This window comes from Myotis brandtii, unplaced genomic scaffold, assembly GCF_000412655.1.
Source record: "Myotis brandtii unplaced genomic scaffold, ASM41265v1 scaffold693, whole genome shotgun sequence".
NCBI classification, from domain to species: Eukaryota; Metazoa; Chordata; class Mammalia; order Chiroptera; family Vespertilionidae; genus Myotis; species Myotis brandtii.
Genome location: NW_005370710.1, coordinates 1490022 through 1495822, shown reverse-complemented (window position 1 = coordinate 1495822; position 5801 = coordinate 1490022).

Below are 5801 nucleotides of genomic sequence, written 5' to 3'. Positions count from 1 at the left end.
CAAGGTGAGTCCACATTGACAAGTCAGAAATCCTACAAGCGCCACTGAGGTATTATTCCAGTGCGGAAACTGAGGCACGGCGAGGTCACCCACGTAGGAAGCCGCACCAGCAGAACTGAAACCCAGACATTCTGACTCATGAGCTGAGGCTGGAGAGGCAGGGACCAGCTCATGCAGGGCTGGGTGTGGCATAGGATGACATTTGCATTTTACTAATATTTTAAAAATATATATTTTATTGATTTCAGAGAGGAAGGGAGAGAGAGAGAAACATCAATGATGAGAGAGAATCATGGATCGGCTGCCTCCTGCACGTCCCACACTGGGGATGGAGCCTGCAACCTGGGCATGTGCCCTGACTGGGAATCCAACCGTGACCTCCTGGTTCACAGGGCCACGCTCAACCCCTGAGCCCCGCCTGCCGGGCTGCATTTTATTTTAATGGTAATGCAGAGGCGTCCAAGGTTTCTCAGTGGGGTTTTCATAAAGCCATTTGCGTCTCCTGCCATTCGTCTGGCGGCAGGTGGAGGGGGTAGGAGGGGCCAGGTGCATGGATTTGCCATCTCACAGCTGCAGGCTCTTGGGGAGCAGCTGTTTTCTGTCTTTTCCGGCTTCTAAGGTTCCCTTCCTCCATCCTCAAAACCGCCCCCCCCCCCGACTCCGCGGCGTGACCCAGAATCATCCTCCCAGAAGGATCCTCACCTCAGTCACCGCCCGGAGACGTGCCCACGGGCTCCGGGAAGTTGGGGACCAGGACCCAGCTGCTCCCCCCGCCCCCCGCCTGCTTTCATGACTGGGGGAGGGGAGACAGGAACACCAAGGAGTGTGGTCACAGAACAAGCCCGGTCCACGCGGCGCATCCACCCGCGACCTGGGTGCATAGCACTTTCTCCATCTCTGTTCCTTTGTGAGCCCCTCACCCCTGAGGGCTCACCCCACCACCAGGACCTCCCTCCTGGAGCCAATCCATGGCTACTCCCCGCCGCCCAGGCACTCTTAAAGCAGGACCGAGAAAGGAGAATAATGCTCGAGAAAGACACAGGAGCCCTAACCGGTTTGGGATAGAGCGTCGGCCTGCGGACTGAAGGGTCCCAGGTTCGATTCCGGTCAAGGGCATGTACCTTGGTTGCGGGCACATCCCCAGTGGAGGGGGGTGCAGGAGGCAGCTTATCGATGTTTCTCTCTCATCGATGTTTCTAACTCTCTATCCCTCTCCCTTCCTCTCTGTAAAAAAATCAATAAAATATATTTAAAAAAAAAAAAGACACGAATTTGTAAGGATAGCACAGGCGGCCCCCTGGTGTAAAAATAGAATACACAGCCCAGCCGGCCCGTGTGAGGTGATGTGCAGACAAGACAGACGGAAACAGAGGCCCTCCTTGCAGTAGCCTGCAGATCTGGGGTGTCGGTGGGGGCAGTGTCCTCAAACCCCCACCCACCTGTCCCTGCCCTTTGTAAGCGAGAGGAGTACTCTGTCTGAAAGAACTGGTCCTGTTTCGAGAACCTGTTCTTTCTGTGAAACAACAAGAAGCATTTGTTCGGGGAAAAGCCATTCACCCGTGTTGACCTCATCAACCTTCACTCAGGGCCTAGCCTGTAGGACCCCAGGGGACCCCCGAGGTGCCTCTCAGCAAGGCAGGCCCCTGCCCCCTCCCCCTTGCCCCCCACTGGCCCTGGGGGTTTCACACACAAACACAATTGTGGTTTACATTTCATTTCCGAGAGGTGAGTGAACAGACAAAGCCATTGGAGCTCTTCTGGAATTCCTGGCTGGGTCATTCATTTTGAAAGATGGGGCTTCAATTATAGTCGGAAGAACAGAGGCCCAAGGGCAGAGACAGAGCAGTCACTTCCTGGGCTGGCTTAGCAGCCTCTGCAGGTGGGAACCATGAGGGGGTGCCCCTGCTCCCCGTGGAGGCCTCCCCCGAGGGGCTCACCTGCAGACACAGGTGCGCGTGGAATTCCCCATCCGAACGACACGACCCCTGTTCTGCCCTGAAACCGCATCGTCCGACAAAACCAGGCTGGACACAGAGGTAAACGCGGTGTTTGGTCTGATGTAAAAATAAAACACGGCCTGGCCGGCGTGGCTCGGTGGTTGAGCGCCGATCTATGAACCTGGGGATCAAGGTTCGATTCCCGGTCAGGACACAGGCCCGGGGTTATGGGCTTCATTCCCAGTAGGGGGCGAGCAGGAGGCAGCCGATTTCTCTCTCTCCCTCTTTCTTCCTCCACGAACTCAGTAAAACTAAATAAAAATAAAGCAGACAAATGAATGAGGGATGCCTGAGCGAACCTGAGCCCCGCTGAGAGGAGCCCAGCCACGGTTAGCCAGAGCCCAGCCGCAGCTCAGCCCCGCGGGGGAGAAAGGCTTATCAGGGTCCCACCACGGCGCTGCGGTGGCTGGTTGTGGGGCAATCGCTGGCGATACCCCAACCACCCGGCGATAACCGCTGTCTCTGCGGGGTCGTCTGGTGACAGTGAGATTATGAAAGCCCAGCCGGCGGGGCTCAGTGGCTGAGCATCGACCTGTGGGCCAGGAGGTCACAGTTCGATGCCAGCTCGGGGCACAAGCCCGATTTGCATGTTGTAGGTTCTATCTCTCCCTCTCCTTTCTCTCTGAAGTCAGTAAAAAATATATTTTAAACATGAGATTATGAAAATATGACACATGTGTATCTTTGGACTCTGCTGTTACTTAACGTTTCCCCAGCACAGCCGGTGTTCTGAAGTTACTGATACACACGCCTGTCATCACCCGCACATTCAAACCTGGAGCCATGCATGTCTCCGTGAGTTTGCTCTTCCAGGTAAACGCACAGTGGCTTTCGCTCCCTTCCCCCTCGCGCACACCTGGGCCCGCCCTCACCTATTTCCAGCAGCGAAGGCCTCCGGAAGCTTCCTGATCCGACCTCCGTGATCCCTGCGGAGACTTCCATCTGCGGGACGGGGATGCAGCGGGCCCAGCGGCTCCGCTTCCTAAGACGCAGGTCAGCGTGGATTTCATGGCGTGGAAAGCCCTTCCTGTCGTCCTTCCAGCACGTCCCCAACTGTCCTCGGACGTTTACAGTTTCTTCTGCAGAGGAAACTGCTGCCACATGAAGGCACCACACAGAGCCCGGCTCTCCTTTCCTCTGCGCACGTGGGCCGAGGGCGGGGAGACACGGGAGGACCTGGCTTTGGACCCGGGGCCGGGAGTGGGGCTGGTGTCCTCCCTCCCCATCCAGGGCCCGGCTGGTGCGCAGGTGCCACCCACCAGCGCGCTGAGTGAACGGAGGCAGGAGGCAGAGAGGAAGGCAGGCAGCTCCCAGGCCAGAACCACTGCCCTCAGGACGACTGATCCTGTGCCCACAGTGGCCCCGAGGCTGCACCTGGAGTTAGACGCCCAGGACGTTCCCCAGGAGGCCCGCTGGCCTCCCACCTTGGCAGACCCAGCATCGCTCTGTTCCTTCTTCCACCCTCCGTTCCCCAGGGAGGGGCCCAGGTGCAGGTCCTCTAAGGACGATGGTCTGGTTTCATTTAGCAGCTGCTAACGCGGTGACTTGGGAACCCCAGGGCCGCAGGGACTGTCCCTGCACGGACACAGGCCGAGCCCTGCGGGAGGCCCTGCCCAGGCTGCCCGGGGCCTGTCACCTTGCAAACAGCCCAGGTTGCAGCTGGGAGCCGGCTGGGTGTCTGCTCCCAGGGCCCTGGTCCCTCCCTCAGCGGCTCCCAGGTCTCAGCACCGGCTCTGGGGGGCCGTCCTCCCAGCCGCTGGCCTGGCCCGAGGCTGCAGGGCCCCTTCCCAGAGGCACACCTCTCACCGGGCTGTAGACGTCACACAGAAGCTCCATCCTCAGCCGTGCCCACCCCAGGCCCCATTTAAAACACTATATACTGTTATTGACCTCAGAGAGGAAGGGAGAAGGAGAGCGATAGAAGCATCAATGATGTGAGAGAATCATGGATCGGCTGCCTCCTGCACACCCCCCACTGGGGATCAAGCCTGCAACCCAGCCATGTGCCCTGACCGGGAATCGAACCCTGACCTCCTGGTTCATAGGTCGACACTCAACCACTGAGCCACGCCGGCCGGGCCCAGGCCCCATTGCTTACAACTGAGCTTTGCTGGCCAGTCTCCTTGAAATCCCCAGACAGAAAAGGAACAGAAGCCAGGAAAACCCCCTGAGGTTCACCCAGTGGTTCTCAACCTTCCTAATGCGCAACCCTTTAATACAGTTCCTCATGTTGTGGTGACCCCCAATTTCATTGTTACAAATTGAACATAATTAAAGCATAGTGATCAATCACAAAAACAATATGTAATTATATATGTGTTTTCCGATGGTCTTAGGCGACCCCTGTGAAAGGGTCGTTCGACCTCCCAAAGGGGTCGCGACCCACAGGTTGAGAATCGCTGTCACTTAAACGGACACATACCAAGGCCGGCCGGGGTCCCGCGGGGAATGGTAGGGCAGGTCCTGGGGTCGCAGCCCAGCCCGGCCACTGTCCTCCTGTGGGAGCGGGGTCCAGGCTGCGGACCCCTCCACCCACCCACCTGGAGCTGGACCCGGGCAGCGAGCGGCCCTGGAGCAGGAGGCCAGCCACCCCTCTGCTCCTGCTCCTCGCCTTGCTCATCACGAAGGAAGCTGCCCGTCCCATCACAGCTGTGATGATGAAACAGCGAAGAAGTCACAACGTGCCTGAGATAAGGCTCAGGGCCAGTGCCCGGTGCCGGGGAGGCGCCCTGCCCAGCGAGTGGGGTCCCCGCCGACTCGGGGACCCAGAGCCCCGCGTTGCCTCTGCGGCCAGACCCCGGGCTCCCTCTGAATAATTTCATGGCCCGGGGGAGGGGGAAAGTGAGCAGTCCCCTTTTATGAGTCCGGGGCAAGCTTTGAAAGCAAAAGGGGAAATAAAACCCTTTAAAGTTTGCTGGGCAGAGGGCAGAGCTGATGATAACGGCGCGACGAGCAGGGTGCCAGGCGGGGGACGTGGATGCCGGGAAGAGCGGCGCGTTCTGTGGACGGCCCGTGGCCGAGGGGTGCAAACCCCCAAGAGGTGAGTCCCGTGGAAATATCCGGAGCTTCACGTAGGAGGACCGGCCCAGACACCCAGGGGACCAACATGAGAATACAGTGTCTGCCAAGTGTTCTAAGGAAACGCATGAGTTTAGCCATCGGGGTCTGGAACACGATGAAATCCTGCAGCGGGAAGTCTCGGTGTCAGTCAGGGAAGCTGCCAACTGAGCGAGCAGCTCGGAAGACCACGCAGGCCTCGTGCCCGCCCCCCTCTCCCCAGTCTCCCTGCCTCTGGCTCTCGGGGTGGGAGGGGCCTGGGGGGCTCGGGGCCGTTGGGTTTTGATGTAAAATGTACAAAAAGTTGCTGAAAGGTCTCTCTTGGCTTTGAGTCACTAATTTAATTATTTACCCCAAGAAACGTCCAGCTCTTCCAGAGAGGGCAGAGGAAAGGGATGCAGTGAGGAGGGACAGGGGCAGAGGCGGACGAGAGCTATCAGAGCCTCTGCCCCAGGAGCCCAGCCTCAGACACCCGTGGAGAGTGGGTGCCTCCGTGGGCATCCTGGTGGCTGTGTCTGGTGTTCAATGCAACAGGTTATCCTGTTGAAAAGTTCATGACCTGCCACCGTTTCTATCCCAGTTCTCGAAAGACAGTGCTGTATGCAGCTATCTATACGTGAAACGTCTGCCTTTCAAAACGCAGCAAAGTTTTGCAAATCAAACCACCTCATTTGTTTTCATTACTTGCAAGGCTGCCTGGGGAACTTTTTAGGGAGGGCCAAATGTGCCCCCCCCCTTTCACCCCCC